This window comes from Schistocerca cancellata, chromosome 1 (genome assembly GCF_023864275.1).
Source record: "Schistocerca cancellata isolate TAMUIC-IGC-003103 chromosome 1, iqSchCanc2.1, whole genome shotgun sequence".
In the NCBI taxonomy this organism is placed as follows: Eukaryota; Metazoa; Arthropoda; class Insecta; order Orthoptera; family Acrididae; genus Schistocerca; species Schistocerca cancellata.
In genome coordinates, this window is record NC_064626.1 from 836533647 (window position 1) to 836550147 (window position 16501).

The 16501-nt window shown below is 39.0% G+C and overlaps 1 protein-coding gene across 2 annotated transcripts in view; it reads left to right on the forward strand.

Annotated features, from left to right (window-relative positions):
• Positions 1-16501, forward strand: part of LOC126188797 (uncharacterized) — a 62845-nt gene that overhangs the window by 27881 nt on the left and 18463 nt on the right. The gene's annotated exons all lie outside the window — the stretch shown is intronic.

Genomic DNA, 16501 nt, shown 5'->3' on the forward strand with positions numbered 1-16501 from the left:
GTTGTTGTCTTTACTATCAGAATCTGCACTCCTCTAAACATGATGTTTCATCAACAACTGGCCGTCATTCTCTGAGAGAGTTCCATCTGTATCTCACCAAATTGATGCCAGGCCAAAGCTGTTACATAAGCTGGGGAAAAAGGATGCACTGCTTATAGTGAATTTGTGTAAGTGCTACTCCAATGAAATGTCTCAATATTAGAGATCTACATCTACATCTACATCCATACTCCGCAAGTCACCTGACGGTGTGTGGCGGAGGGTACCTTCAGTACCTCTATCGGTTCTCCCTTCTATTCCAGTCTCGTATTGTTCGTGGAAAGAAGGATTGTCGGTATGCCTCTGTGTGGGCTCTAATCTCTCTGATTTTATCCTCATGGTCTCTTCGCGAGATATACGTAGGAGGGAGCAATATACTGCTTGACTCTTTGGTGAAGGTATGTTCTCGAAACTTTGACAAAAGCCCGTACCGAGCTACTGAGCGTCTCTCCTGCAGAGTCTTCCACTGGAGTTTATCTATCATCTCCGTAATGCTTTCGCGATTACTAAATGATCTTGTAATGAAGCACGCTGCTCTCCGTTGGATCTTCTCTATGTCTTGTATCAACCCTATCTGGTACGGATCCCACACTGCTGAGCAGTATTCAAGCAGTGGGCGAACAAGCGTACTGTAACCTACTTCCTTTGTTTTCGGATTGCATTTCCTTAGGATTCTTCCAATGAATCTCAGTCTGGCATCTACTTTACCGACGATCAACATTATATGATCATTCCATTTTAAATCACTCCTAATGTGTACTCCCAGATAATTTATGGTATTAACTGCTTCCAGTTGCTGACCTGCTATTTTGTAGCTAAATGATAAAGGATCTATCTTTCTGTGTATTTGCAGCACATTACACTTGTCTACATTGAGATTCAATTGCCATTCCCTGCACCATGCATCAATTCGCTGCAGATCCTCCTGCATTTCAGTACAATTTTCCATTGTTACAACCTCTTGACACACCACAGCATCATCTGCAAAAAGCCTCAGTGAACTTCCGATGTCATCCTCCAGGTCATTTATGTATATTGTGAATAGCAACGGTCCTATGACACTCCCCTGCGGCACACCTGAAATCACTCTTACTTCGGAAGACTTCTCTCCATTGAGAATAACATGCTGCGTCCTGTTATCTAGGAACTCCTCAATCCAATCACACAATTGGTCTGATAGTCCATATGCTCTTACTTTGTTCATTAAACGGCTGTGGGGAACTGTATCGAACGCCTTGCGGAAGTCAAGAAACACGGCATCTACCTGTGAATCCGTGTCTATGGCCCTCTGAGTCTCGTGGCCGAATAGCGCGAGCTGGGTTTCACATGACCGTCTTTTTCGAAACCCATGCTGATTCCTACAGAGTAGATTTCTAGTCTCCAGAAAAGTCATTATACTCGAACACAATACGTGTTCCAAAATTCTACAACTGATCGACGTTAGAGATATAGGTCTATAGTTCTGCACACCTGTTCGACGTCCCTTCTTGAAAACGGGGATGACCTGTGCCCTTTTCCAATCCTTTGGAATGCTACGCTCTTCTAGAGACCTACAGTACACCGCTGCAAGAAGGGGGGCAAGTTCCTTCGCGTACTCTGTGTAAAATTGAAATGGTATCCCATCAGGTCCAGAGGCCTTTCCTCTTTTGAGTGATTTTAATTGTTTCTCTATCCCTCTGTCGTCTATTTTGATATCTACAATTTTGTCATCTGTGCGACAATCTAGAGAAGGAACTACAGTGCAATCTACCTCTGTGAAACAAATTTGGAAAAAGACATTTAGTATTTCGGCCTTTAGTCTGTCATCCTCTGTTTCAGTACCATTTTGGTCACAGAGTGTCTGGACATTTTGTTTTGATCCACCTACCACTTTGACATAAGACCAAAATTTCTTAGGATTTTCTGCCAAGTCAGTACATAGAACTTTACTTTCGAATTCATTGAACGCCTCTCGCATAGCCCTCCTCACACTACATTTCGCTTCGTGTAATTTTTGTTTGTCTACAATGCTTTGGCTATGTTTATGTTTGCTGTGAAGTTCCCTTTGCTTCCGCAGCAGTTTTCTAACTCGGTTGTTGTACCATGGTGGCTCTTTTCCATCTCTTATGATCTTGCTTGGCACATACTCATCTAACGCATAATGTACGACGGTTTTGAACTTTGTCCACTGATCCTCAACACTATCTGTACTTGAGACAAAACTTTTGTGTTGAGCCAACAGGTACTCTGAAATCTGCTTTTTGTCACTTTTTCTAAACAGAAAAATCTTCCTACCCTTTTTAATATTCTTATTTACGGCTGAAATCATCGATGCCATAACCGCTTTATGATCGCTGATTCCCTGTTCTGCGTTAACTTTTTCAAATAGTTCGGGTCTGTTTGTCACCAGAAGGTCTAATATGTTATCGCCACGAGTCGGTTCTCTGTTTAACTGCTCAAGGTAGTTTTCAGATAAAGCACTTAAAAAAAATTCACTGGATTCTTTGTCCCTGCCACCCGTTATGAACGTTTGAGTCTCCCAGTCTATATCCGGCAAATTAAAATCTCCACCCAGAACTATAACATGGTGGGGAAATCTACTCGAAATATTTTCCAAATTATCCACAGGTGCTCAGCCACAACAGCTGCTGAGCCAGGGGGCCTATAGAGACATCCAATTACCATCTCTGAGCCTGCTTTAACCGTGACCTTCACCCAAATCATTTCACATTTCGGATCTCCGTCAATTTCCTTCGATACTACTGCACTTCTTATCGCTATAAACACGCCTCCCCCTTCACCGTTCAGCCTGTCTCTGGAAAAGTTCTTCACTGTGACACTCTGTTATGTTAGTAGGAGCCCTTTCTCATAATCCAGAATTGAGATTTCAACCCTCTGATGACCAAGATAATGTTCACTGTTTTGAAGCAGACTCAAATGGGACCCACATCCTGCTTAAATACTTTGCTTCTACCAACAAAGTTCTCTACCAACATAGTTTTGATTAATTTTTTAAGGATAAGGGCCCAAAAATGAGATGTGGCCGTAGCTACCTTCATATCATTATATTTTATTTCGTGTCCATTAATTAGGTGATGTTCTATCACTGTGAATTCTCAGGTTTTTGTAGCATTGTTTAATGGAGTTCCACACATCTGTCCTGAGCAGTGCAGATATTCTAGGCAAAGTAAACTTTTCCACTGTTGCATGGTATTTTATATATAGTGGGCTTTGTTAGCACCATAATATCTCTATTAGAATCAAGAAGTGCCCCACTATTTGCTGGCAGAAGAAAGATATTCTGAATTTGATATATTCTTAAAAATCATACAAATCTTTTAGAGGTATGTTACTAGCACACAGAAGGAATGCCCAGTCTACATCCATCATCTTATAACTCAGGTAATGGTCCAAATTGCAGGCTCAATGAATCTGCACCTCAGAATATCCATTCTTGTGAAATTCAGACTTCAGGAGTTCAATCTATCTTGTTAAACTGTCAGCGTCAGAGATGGTATGCACTCTTGATGCCATCTTCAGCTTATCACATGAAAATAAAGGTCAGCTGTCATAAGCAGGTTTGCAATAGACACATTTATCCAAAGTTTCTTAGTTTGTAATGTAGACTAGTACATCCATAAAGAGGAGTTTGCCATCACTTTAAATTTCCATGGAAAACATATTGCCAGGATGAAGAGGATAAAAAAATCCAAAGCAGTGATTAAGAACATCTAATTTATGTTACCTGATTACAAGGCTCATATTAAAGGAGAAACTTTGAGTGTCTCATGTTCAAAATCCTTCACAAATTAGTAAGTGCTTGTGGGACATAATATATTACAATCAGTCTGCTGAAGAATATTTTTATTGGATAAAAGACAGTTTGAGTTCTGCACATTATGGTTTCTGTATCCAGTTTTTCACTAAATACAATAAAAACAGTACAAGTAAAGAGAGAAACATCAGCAAAATTACAAACAGATTCAGTGGACCTAAGCAGAATTATTTCAGACATGAATAAATTACAATTTGTTGGATTTCTACATCTACATCGGCACTTCACAAGCCACCTTATGGTGTTTGGTGGAGGGTACCTTGTTTACCACTGTCACTTCCCCTTTTCCTGTTCCATTTGCAAATAGTTCATGGGAAGAATGATTGGCAGTAAGGCTCCATGTGGGATTGAATCGCTGGTTTTACCTTTATGGTATTTTGTCAGATATACATAGAAGAAATCAATATATTTGTCGACTCTTCTAAGAATGTACGCTCCCAGAACTTCAATAGTAAACCACACCATGATGCAGAATGCCTCACTTGCAGTGTCTGCCACTGGAGTTGGTTGATCATCTCAGTGACACTTTCATGCTTATTAAATGAACCTGTTATACAACATCAAGACCAAGGTGAAGTACTTAAGCAGTAAGCTCTGTTTCATAAGTGAAACATTATTATGATTATTATTACTATTTTATCCTTTTAGAAAAGTAATGCTATAGCCCTTCAGTGGGCCAGATCATGTAAAAACCCATTTTATTGCTGTAATCATAACATGCAGGGACAATTGCAGTATTCCCTGTATCAACTGTTAAAAGCATTTCATCTTGAGCTTCTCTGTTAGAATGAATGGTTGCCCCTGTAGGAAGAAATATTATTCTGCAGTGCAGAAGTTTAATCAGTGTATGAGGAGCCTGCCTGTTCTCTTCCCCCTTAGTCAGCTGTAAACAACTTGTTCCATAGCACTAAAAAATTCTGTGGGTTAATCACAAAATTTTAACTTTTTTCTAGAGCTGCTACTGAGCCAAGTTCTTATTTATGAGGTTAATTATGAACTGTTGGTAGGTGTCATCTTATAGGGTGGATGAGAAATCAGGTGGTCACATTTTGAAGTGTGTATAATCATGGCACTCTTGTAAGACCAAGTTCATTAATGTCCAATGTACAATCAGCTCTTTCCCAGAAAATTGTCAACAACAGTGACAAAAATTCTATGTGCAAATAAAATAAAATCTTTGTATATAGCATTCATCTGTCCATGTAAAGTGTATACACTCTCTCACTGGAACTATATTTGTTCACTTCTTTAATCATATTAACAATCCATACTATAATATGATTCTTTTATAATCTTTAAGATTTTATAATAATGCCATCACTGCAATTTCCATGTGAGAATAAGTGTATTCTGAGCATATTTCCTTTCTTCCTTACAATATCGATCATGTTCCTTCTGCAGAAATACTTGACATTGCTTATCAAACTTTTCTGGGATAATAACGCTTTGTATTTTTATTTTGTTTGTCACCAGATATTGAAGTCATCTTTTATAAGTAATCTGTCTTTTTGTCTGGTGCAATGTTGTCGGTCAACTTTTCCTATCTTGTGCTAACTGAACACTTTCAGGAACATCTTTCACTTCTTTCAACATCGTGTTGTAGGAAATCTTGGTGTTAAGTGAATTACTAGTTCCCTTTCTACTACTCCTCATCCTTCATCTTTGTCTTCATTTTGTGTAGCCTTAAGCCATATTCTGTGCTAAGCGTACTGTTCATACTTTTCAACGAGTCTTCTAAGTCTTCATTACTTTCATCCAGAAGGACAATGTTTTCTGTGAACCTTAGTATTGGGATCTACACCCCTTGTACCTTTATTCTTCTCCAAAAATCTTCTTTCACTTTCTTCATAGTTTCTTTGACATAAAAGCTGGATAACAGTGGTAAACTGCAACCCTGTCTTTCATCCTTCGTAACGTGAATTTGCATTTCTTGACTTTCCAATTTTATTACTCCCATTTGGTTTTGTAGATGTTATACATTATTTGTCTGTCTCTGTACTTTAGCCTTAGTCTTCTAAGGATTGTGAACATCTTATTCTGTTTCATTGTTGAAGGCTTTCTCAAAGTTCGCAAATGCTAGGAATCTATCTTTAGTTTTCTTTATTTTGCCTTTTTTTACAAATTGCAATGTCATAATTGCTTCTGTGATACCTTTTCCCTTCCTGAAACCAAGCTGATATTTGTCAAATGTAAAATCAATTTTTATTTGCGTTCTTCTATAGATTATGCTGTTCAGCAGCTTACAAATGTTACTTGTCCAACTAATTGTATAATTTTCCTACAGATCTGTGTGTGTCTTCTTTTGTGATGTGGTAATAATTCTTTTCTGTAAATTCAATGATAAGTCATCCATTCCAAGCATTCTTGAGACCATCTCAAATAATCCTTAATTACTACACTTCATACCAATTTCAGGCAGTCCAGAGGTATATCATAAATTTCTAGAGACTTGTTTGAGCTCAAATCATTCAGCTCTCTGGCAAACTCTGAGCATATTAATGATCACATATTTCTTCCATATCAACCACTTCATCCTCTTCTGTTTCACTTTGGGGTAATTCCTCTTCATCCTTTAGGCATTTAATATACTCCTACCATCTGTCTCCCTTTCCTTCTGCATTTAATAGAGGCTTTTTGCATGCACCTTGTTGGTTAACCCCCTGTACATTTATGTTCTCTGAAGTTGTGCTTAATATTTCTGCACATCATGTAATTTTTTCTACAAACTATCCTTAACGGAATCATTAACCAATATGTTTCTCTCAACCATTCTGATTTAGCCTGGGTGCACTTCTTGTAAATTTCATTCCTAAGCAAACTACAAGGCTGCCACTCTACACTTTCTTAAAATTATTTCATTTTATTCTTTCATCCATTTCCTTTGTCAGCCATGGTTATTCACCTCTGCTTTTACAGCACCTGTGGTGTCCCTCCATCTTCTATTGAGTCACCCTTGACACTTTTTTACTTAGCCGATTGCTCAATGTCTTAGAGAATTTTCACTTAATCTCATTCTGTCCTAAATATTAGTTTTCTATTTCACCATATACTCATTTTTCTTTGTTGTTGCTTGTTGTTGTGGTCTTCAGTCCTGAGACTGGTTTGATGCAGCTCCCCATGCTACTCTATCCTGTGCAAGCTGCTTCATCTCCCAGTACCTACTGCAACCTACATCCTTCTGAATCTGCTTAGTGTATTCATCTCTTGGTCTCCCCCTACGATTTTTACCCTCCACGCTGCCCTCCAATACTAAATTGGTGATCCCTTGATGCCTCAGAACATGTCCTACCAACCGATCCCTTCTTCTGGTCAAGTTGTGCCACAGACTTCTCTTCTCCCCAATCCTATTCAATACTTCCTCATTAGTTATGTGATCTACCCATCTAATCTTCAGCATTCTTCTGTAGCACCACATTTTGAAAGCTTCTATTCTCTTCTTGTCCAAACTATTTATCGTCCATGTTTCACTTCCATACATGGCTACACGCCATACAAATACTTGCAGAAATGACTTCCTGACACTTAAATCTATACTCAATGTTAACAAATTTCTCTTCTTCAGAAACGCTTTCCTTGCCATTGCCAGTCTACATTTTATATCCTCTCTACTTCGACCATCATCAGTTATTTTGCTCCCCAAATAGCAAAACTCCTTTACTACTTTAAGTGTCTCATTTCCTAATCTAATTCCCTCAGCATCACCCAACTTAATTCGACTACATTCCGTTATCCTCGTTTTGCTTTTGTTGATGTTCATCTTATATCCTCCTTTCAAGACACTGTCCATTCCATTCAACTGCTCTTCCACATCCTTTGCTGTCTCTGACAGAATTACAATGTCATCGGCGAACCTCAAAGTTTTTATTTCTTCTGCATGGATTTTAATACCTACTCCGAATTTTTCTTTTGTTTCCTTTACTGCTTGCTCAATATACAGATTGAATAACATCGGGGAGAGGCTACAACCCTGTCTTACTCCCTTCCCAACCACTGCTTCCCTTTCATGTCCCTCGACTCTTATAACTGCCATCTGGTTTCAGTACAAATTGTAAATAGCCTTTCGCTCCCTGTATTTTACCCCTGCCACCTTTAGAATTTGAAAGAGAGTATTCCAGTCAACATTGTCAAAAGCTTTCTCTAAGTCTACAAATGCTAGAAATGTAGGTTTGCCTTTCCTTAATCTTTCTTCTAAGATAATTCTTAAGGTCAGTATTGCCTCACGTGTTCCAGTATTTCTACGGAATCCAAACTGATCTTCCCCGAGGTCGGCTTCTACTAGTTTTTCCATTTGTCTGTAAAGAATTCGTGTTAGTATTTTACAGCTGTGGCTTATTAAACTGATAGTTCGGTAATTTTCACATCTGTCAACACCTGCTTTCTTTGGGATTGGAATTATTATATTCTTCTTGAAGTCTGAGGGTATTTCGCCTGTTTCATACATCTTGCTCACCAGATGGTAGAGTTTTGTCAGGACTGGCTCTCCCAAGGCCGTCAGTAGTTCCAATGGAATGTTGTCTACTCCGGGGGCCTTGTTTCGACTCAGGTCTTTCAGTGCTCTGTCAAACTCTTCACGCAGTATCGTATCTCCCATTTCATCTTCATCTACATCCTCTTCCATTTCCATAATATTGCCCTCAAGTACATCGCCCTTGTATAGACCCTCTATATACTCCTTCCACCTTTCTGCTTTCCCTTCTTTGCTTAGAACTGGGTTTCCATCTGAGCTCTTGATGTTCATACAAGTGGTTTTCTTATCTGCAAAGGTCTCTTTAATTTTCCTGTAGGCAGTATCTATCTTACCCCTAGTGAGATAAGCCTCTACATCCTTACATTTGTCCTCTAGCCATCCCTGCTTAGCCATTTTGCACTTCCTGTCGATCTCATTTTTGAGACGTTTGTATTCCTTTTTGCCTGCTTCATTTACTGCATTTTTATATTTTCTCCTTTCATCAATTAAATTCAATATTTCTTCTGTTACCCAGGGATTTCTACTAGCCCTCGTCTTTTTACTTACTTGATCCCCTGCTGCCTTCACTACTTCATCTCTCAAAGCTACCCATTCTTCTTCTACTGTATTTCTTTCCCCATTCCTGTCAATTGTTCCCGTATGCTCTCCCTGAAACTCTGTACAACCTCTGGTTCTTTCAGTTTATCCAGGTCCCATCTCCTTAAATTCTCACCTTTTTGCAGTTTCTTCAGTTTTAATCTACAGGTCTAAACAATAGATTGTGGTCTGAGTCCACATCTGCCCCTGGAAATGTCTTACAATTTAAAACCTGGTTCCTAAATCTCTGTCTTACCATTATATAATCTATCTGATACCTTTTAGTATCTCCAGGGTTCTTCCATGTATACAACCTTCTTTCATGATTCTTAAACCAAGTGTTAGCTATGATTAAGTTATGCTCTGTGCAAAATTCTACCAGGCGGCTTCCTCTTTCATTTCTTAGCCCCAATCCATATTCACCTACTACGTTTCCTTTTCTCCCTTTTCCTACACTCGAATTCCAGTCACCCATGACTATTAAATTTTCGTCTCCCTTCACTATCTGAATAATTTCTTTTATTTCAGCATACATTTCTTCAATTTCTTCATCATCTGCAGAGCTAGTTGGCATATAAACTTGTACTACTGTTGTAGATGTGGGCTTCATATCTATCTTGGCCACAATAATGTGTTCACTATGCTGTTTGTAGTAGCTTACCCGCAATCCCATTTTCCTATTCATTATTAAAACTACTCCTGCATTACCCCTATTTGATTTTGTGTTTATAACCCTGTAGTTACCTGATGAGAAGTCTTGTTCCTCCTGCCACCGAACTTCACGAATTCCCACTATATATAACTTTAACCTATCCATTTCCCTTTTTAAATTTTCTAATCTACCTGCCCGATTAAGGGATCTGACATTCCACGCTCCGATCCGTAGAACGCCAGTTTTGTTTCTCCTGATAACGACATCCACTTGAGTAGTCCCCACCCGGAGATCAGAATGGGGGACTATTTTACCTCCGGAATATTTTACCCAAGAGGACGTCGTCATCATTTAATCATACAGTAAAGCTGCATGCCCTTGGGAAAAATTACGGCCGTAGTTTCCCCTTGCTTTCAGCCGTTCACAGTACCAGCACAGCAAGGCCGTTTTGGTTATTGTTACAAGGCCAGATCAGTCAATCATCCAGACTGTTGCTCTTGCAACTACTGAAAAGGCTGCTGCCCCTCTTCAGGAACCACATGTTTGTCTGGCCTCTCAACAGATACCCATCCGTTGTGGTTGTACCTACGGTACGGCTATCTGTATCTCTGAGGCACGCAAGCCTCCCCACCAATGGCAAGGTCCATGGTTCATGGGGGGGGGGGCATTTTTCTTTATGCTCTTGAATTTCACCCTGCTGTTCATTATTTGTTTGTGGTCTCAGTACACTCACTCCAGCAAGTGCTCACAATCCAGAATTTGAGGTCTGAATCTTTGCCTAATGTAGTCCATTTGGTACCTCCCTGTGTCTCCTTATACATATACAATTTTGTCTCTTATGATTTTGGAGGGGAGTGTTTATTATAACCAACGAAAACCTGTGGAAGAATTGCAGAAGCTTCTTCTCTCCTCTCCCTTCATATTCTTTACCACCAGCCTGTATACTCCAGTTCCTTACCTTGAGTTTACTTACCTGCACTAGCATTACAATCATCATAAGTATATAAAATTTTCCTCTGCTCACATATTTATCAGTTCTGCTAGTAACACACGCATTGTCTTTACTTACTCAACATCAGCTTGTGATCGGGACATATAAACCTGTGCATTGATGGCTGTTGTTGGCTTAGAAAGGGATGGTCTCCATTTAAATACACTGGGGTCTGTAACATTCAGGAGGATGATTACAGATGTCTGCAGAATCATCATAAGAAAGAGAAACTAATATGGCATGTAGGAATGAAATATCAGATGTGCTAGCTGAAGAAGACAAATATAATCATTGTAAATGTAGTGAAAACTCTACACAAGAAAGACAATATGAAACATGAAGCAATGTACTAGTAAATGCTCAACCAAGCAATCCTGAGAAAATGGCCACTAGCTTTTTGCTACCTAAAATTCCACTTCTCTGATCATTATTGCCGGCAAATTGGTACATTTAGTAAGATTTTTGAGTCAGTGATGCTGACAAGTTTAGTGCCTTTTTTCACCAACAACATTGTCTTTGCAGAAATCCAACAAAAATTTCAAAATGATTGCAACACCACAACAGCTATCACAGAATTCTTGCACAAACTCTATAGCTATCTAGATGAAGCAAAGAATATTGGGCCTATTTTTAGATCTTCAAAGGCTCTCAATCTGGTCAACCAAACACTTCTCTTGTAGAAACTAAGGGTATGCAGTATTATACTTACATATGTTGAACTCCTGTCTGTGTACCTAGAAGGCCATAAACAATGCACAAATATAAATTATCAGAATGGGATGAGAAAAATCAACATCCAGTCAGTGACTGAAACAGTAATGCAGGGTGTGCTGCAGGGATCAATAATGAGACCATTTCTTGTTCTTGTGTTTGTAAATGATATTGAACAACTTTCTGATTCCCATGATTACTTATTCTAATGACACCTTTCTGGTGTTTCATGGTGGCAATGAGTTGGATGTAACACATTTTTAAGAGCATGGGACATCAGAAGTTACTAAATATTTTAGTAACCAGGGCCTAAAAGTAAATACCTCAAAATTATAGTTACTGGAGCTCAAAGCAGGTAATTCATGCCACAAATGGTAGAAAATATTTGTGGAGTTTCATAAACAGGCAATGAATATTGTAAATTCCTTCATCTGCTCTTGGATAATGATCTTTGATGGGAAAACCATGTTAACATTGCATGCAGAAAAATAAGCAATGCAGTGTACTTGCTTAGTCAACTGTTTAACATAGTATGTGATAAACTGCAGAAAACAGTGTACTGTGGGACAGTTTTCTCAATTATAAGTTACGGGGTATAGCTCTGGGGTCATTCCACAGATGTGCACTTCATCAGCATACTAAAGCTACAAAAGACAGTTGTTAGGCTGATTCATAGTCTGGGATACAGGGAGACCTATGGTGATGCTTTTATTGAAAACAAATACAGTATCTCCTTGTATACTTCTTTTGTATATACACTGGGTGGTTAGAAGTAAAGTGCAGCTACTCATGAAGATCCAGTGTGGGCTGTAATTATTGCATGGCAGAAAAATTTGGGAGGTATTCTAATGCACTGTTGCGGAACTATGTTATACTGGAAAAAAAAAAATATTTCCAGTTTTGACCACCACTTGCAAAACTGGTGCCATAAATGCAAGAAAGGTGTACAGAAATGTTTCCATATGCAACGGATTAGGAACAGGGTGCGGGCAAAAATGTCAGGTAAGTGAGAACAGCATAATGTTGATTTTACTATTAACAGCTGCCTACACTTGACGAGGTGCTGCATCTGTAAAATGAATTGATCAACAGTTGCTCGCAAACTTCCCAGTGGAATCTCGGCAACATGTTCCTTCAGAACAGTTAGAGACCAAACATGTTCCTGGTAAACACATTCTTTTAGTTACCCCAGAACCAAAAGTCACATGGATCCAGATTAGGTGTTCTTTCAGGCCATGCATCTGGAAAACCTTTGGAGATTATAAGTTCACGGAAGGTTGCATCAAGCAGATCTTTCACTGTTTGAGCAAAATGAAAACATTGGTTTTCACACAGTTACACTCTTCAGGAATCACATGCTATACAAGGCAGTCTTGATAACATACCAGAAGAATGGACTGAGAATAAAGGTGCTAGTTTATCCACACCACAGAGTCACATATGGTGAGTGCAGTCTCTCTTCGTGCACAACTTGTATTTTAACAGTATCCCAAATTTGGCAGTTCTATGTACTCACTGCACCCCATAGAGTAAAATGAGCCTCGTCACTCCACAGAATATTGCCCACATGCCATCAACTTTGATCCATGCCAGAAACTGAAGAGCAAATTTACAGCATTGCTGCAGATCATGAGGTTTCAGTTGCTGCACGATCTGGATCTTGTACAAGTACCAGTGTAAAATAGATGAAAAAACATTTTTTGCACTGTTGACCATGGGGTTGAAAATTCTCATGACACTGAACCAACACCAGCACTACCCAGTGAACCAGCTGCTTGGTCAGTTACAACAACAACCACCGTGTCAGTAACTTCCACTGGGATAGGACACCTTTCTCATCCAGGTGCCACACCAAGCTCACCTGTGTTCCCAAACCTCATTGTCATCTCCTGTAAACCTTTTAATGACATCAGGACTCTCCTCAGACCTTTCAGTTAGCAATAGTCTCAATGCAGCACTGTAATTGCTACCATTCACATAAAACCATTTCAGTAGCAGTGCATGGCCTCTGTTATTGATAGCCATACTATTCATTCACATGATGGCTTGTCAAATGACAGTGTGGATGACATACCATCACACAAACAGTGTACAGTGCTAGCTTTGCATCTGGCGGCCACAAATGAAACTAATTTTCCTCCAGCACAAATCATCTCTGCATTAATGTGTCAACGCCTCTACCTAGTTTTGCTGTCATGTGATAATTAAAGTCCACACAGGACCTCTATGATTAGCTGAACTTTAACTATAACCATAATATAGATTAGTCACATTTTTGCAAGCCATCAGGACAACACAGCTAACGTTTCACAGCTGCAGGTTCTGCATGGTGTCTATTCTTTCAGACATGTCTGAAAGAACAGACACCATGCACTCATATAACACAACATAAGAAATAAGCACAGTTCCCACAAAGAACAGAATTAAAAGTAACAGACCACAGTCCATATATCAGTGATTCATTGTGGTATAACAAATTCCCAGAATCCATAAAAGCACAAAACTAAAATCTTTCCTTGTAAATAAATATCTGTATTCACTGAAAGAATTTTAAGCTGTAAGTGTTGCTTAATAAATCTTTGTTGATGTAGCTATTATGTATTAAACTTCTGTAAGCAAATAACATTTGCAGAAGTCAAAACATTTGATGGCTACATGCAAAAAGAAATGCAAACAAATAAATATCATCCCATCAGAATATGCATTCTGTATCCAATATATTAGTAGAATTAAAAATAATATTTCCACATGAATTAATAAATGCTGCTGTCATTTGTGAAAATGAATGTTGGTTGAGGGAGGATCCACTAGTAACAAAAACATACAGAACTATAAACTCTCATGCTACACTTACAGAAAGTAGTTTTGGTGTGGTGGAAATTACATGATTGTTAAAAATAGGAATAGGGTCAAAGGCTATAGAATGACTTAAGTTATTGAACTGAGAGATTTTTTTGAAGTGTTTGCTATAGAAATATCAGATTCAGAATAACTGTAGTATGCAAACACAGGGTCTCCTGATGTGGATATTAAAAACCTTCTTTAAAGGCTAGAAAATGCATAATGCAAACTATAAAAAAATATGCAAAGCATACTCATTTGTGATGATTTCAACACAAACTTTAACAAATTACATAGGGCAAGAACTCAGATGCAGGGTGACAATTATTGAACTATATGAAATAAAATCTTCATAACTTCTGAACAGTTTGTGTTAGAATGTTCAAATGGCACAGTTAGCTATGGGACATGATTGCAATTGGTATGGGTGGGGATGATTTGTTTAGCAACAAAACCACTTCTGTTTGGATGGGTTCATCAGTACACAAAATTGGCACATTTGGGGGACTTAAAATCTGCATTTCATGATCAAGAAGCCTCTACACCCTCAATGGGTAACTGTGTGGTTAGCCATGTACAGTCACGGAATAATCAGTGCGATATTCCTTGATGGCAAAGTGACTTTTGAATGGTACATGAAGGTTTTGGAAGATGATTTCATCCCCATTTCCAGAGGGACCCTGATTTCGACAAGATGTGGTTCATGCAAGATGGAGCTCGACCCCACTGAAGCAGGAGAGTGTTTTATGTCCTGAAGGAGCACTTTGGGAGCCACATTCTATTTCTGGGGTACCCAGAGTCCACTGGCATGGGCCTTGATTGGCCACCATATTCTCTGGATCTTAACTCATGCGACTCATTTTTGTGGGGCTATATTAAAGATAAGGTGTATAACAATAATCCCAAAACCACTGCTGAGCTGAAAGTACCATTCAGGAGGTCATCGACAGTATTAATGTTTCAACACTTCACTTCAGTGGCTCTACAGAATTTCGCTATTCATCTGCACCACATCGTCGCCGAGGATGGCAGGCATATCGAACATGTCATAAACTAAATCCAAATATCTGTAGTGACGTTTGCATGTTGAATAAAGTGTGTGCACTCCATAGTTTGTAATTAATTTATGTTTTTTTCCATATAGTCCAATAATAGTCATCCTGTGATTACTGTGTCTTATTTCCTAGAAGTTACAGTACCCTCTCCTAGATGAGACCCTTCTTGTACTAAGTACACTATAGATTAAATAATAATTAGTGCTGATGAGAAGCAATACAAGGAGGAGGAGGAGATTAGTGTTTAATAAGAATCAGTTTACATCAGAAATACTAAAGACAGGACTGGGAGATCTCTACAGCCAAACCACAAGTTTCTATTTTTAAAGCAATAAACTGCAGAATAACAAACCAACAAATTACAGGAATAGACCTTACAGCGATCAGAAAGTTGAAGCATTTAGGCATTATTTGAATTAATTATCATGGGAACAAATTTATAGACCAGACACTATATCTTGTAAATTTAATATATATAGATAGAGTAAAATTGTATTTTGATATAGCTTACGAGGGGGGGACCCAAAAGAAACCGGACTCTGAGGGTGCTGCCACTCATAGACGTAGTGCAGGGTTCTCACACTAGATGGTGTTAGTAGAGACCTTCATGAAACAGCTGTGCAGACGGCGTCAGTGTAGAGCTGAACATGCAAGTGTGGTATTGTGTTTCTCTGACTGTTGGCGGGTTACCTCTGCGAAGTAGTTATGGCAACTTTAAAAGAACAAAGAGTGTGTGTGAAATTTGTTTCCTGCTTAAAAAAACTGCAACAGAGACACACCAAACGCTTCAGGAAGCTTTCCAGTAGGACGCTATGAGCCGCACACAGGTTTTCGAGTGGTTTGGGCACTTCAAACGTGATGAGATGTGTGTTGAAGCCCAAGCTCGTTCTGGATGCCCTTCAACACCTCGAAATGAGGAGAACATTGAAAACGTCCACCAAAAGATCAACAAGGATCATCACCAAACGATCGACCAAATTTCAGCAGAGACAGGAATCAGTTGGAGCTCGTGCCAGTGGATTTTGAGTGAGGATTTGTGCATGAGATGTGTTGCTGCTAAATTTGTTCCATGCCTTCTCACACAGGAGCAAAAAACCATCCGCATGAATGTGTGTCAGGACTTGGAAACAGAGATTGCACGTGATCCAAACTTCTTGAACAAAGTCATTACAGGGGATGAGAGTTTGTGTTATGGGTGTGACCCAGAAACCAACCAATTGTCAAGCCAGTGGGGGACTCCCAACTCTACCAGACCAAAAAAATAAAGGCAAGTGAGGTCAAATGTGAAGACGATGATCATTGTCTTTTTTGAGGTTCATGGGATTGTACATTGGGAATTCGTACTCCATGGTCA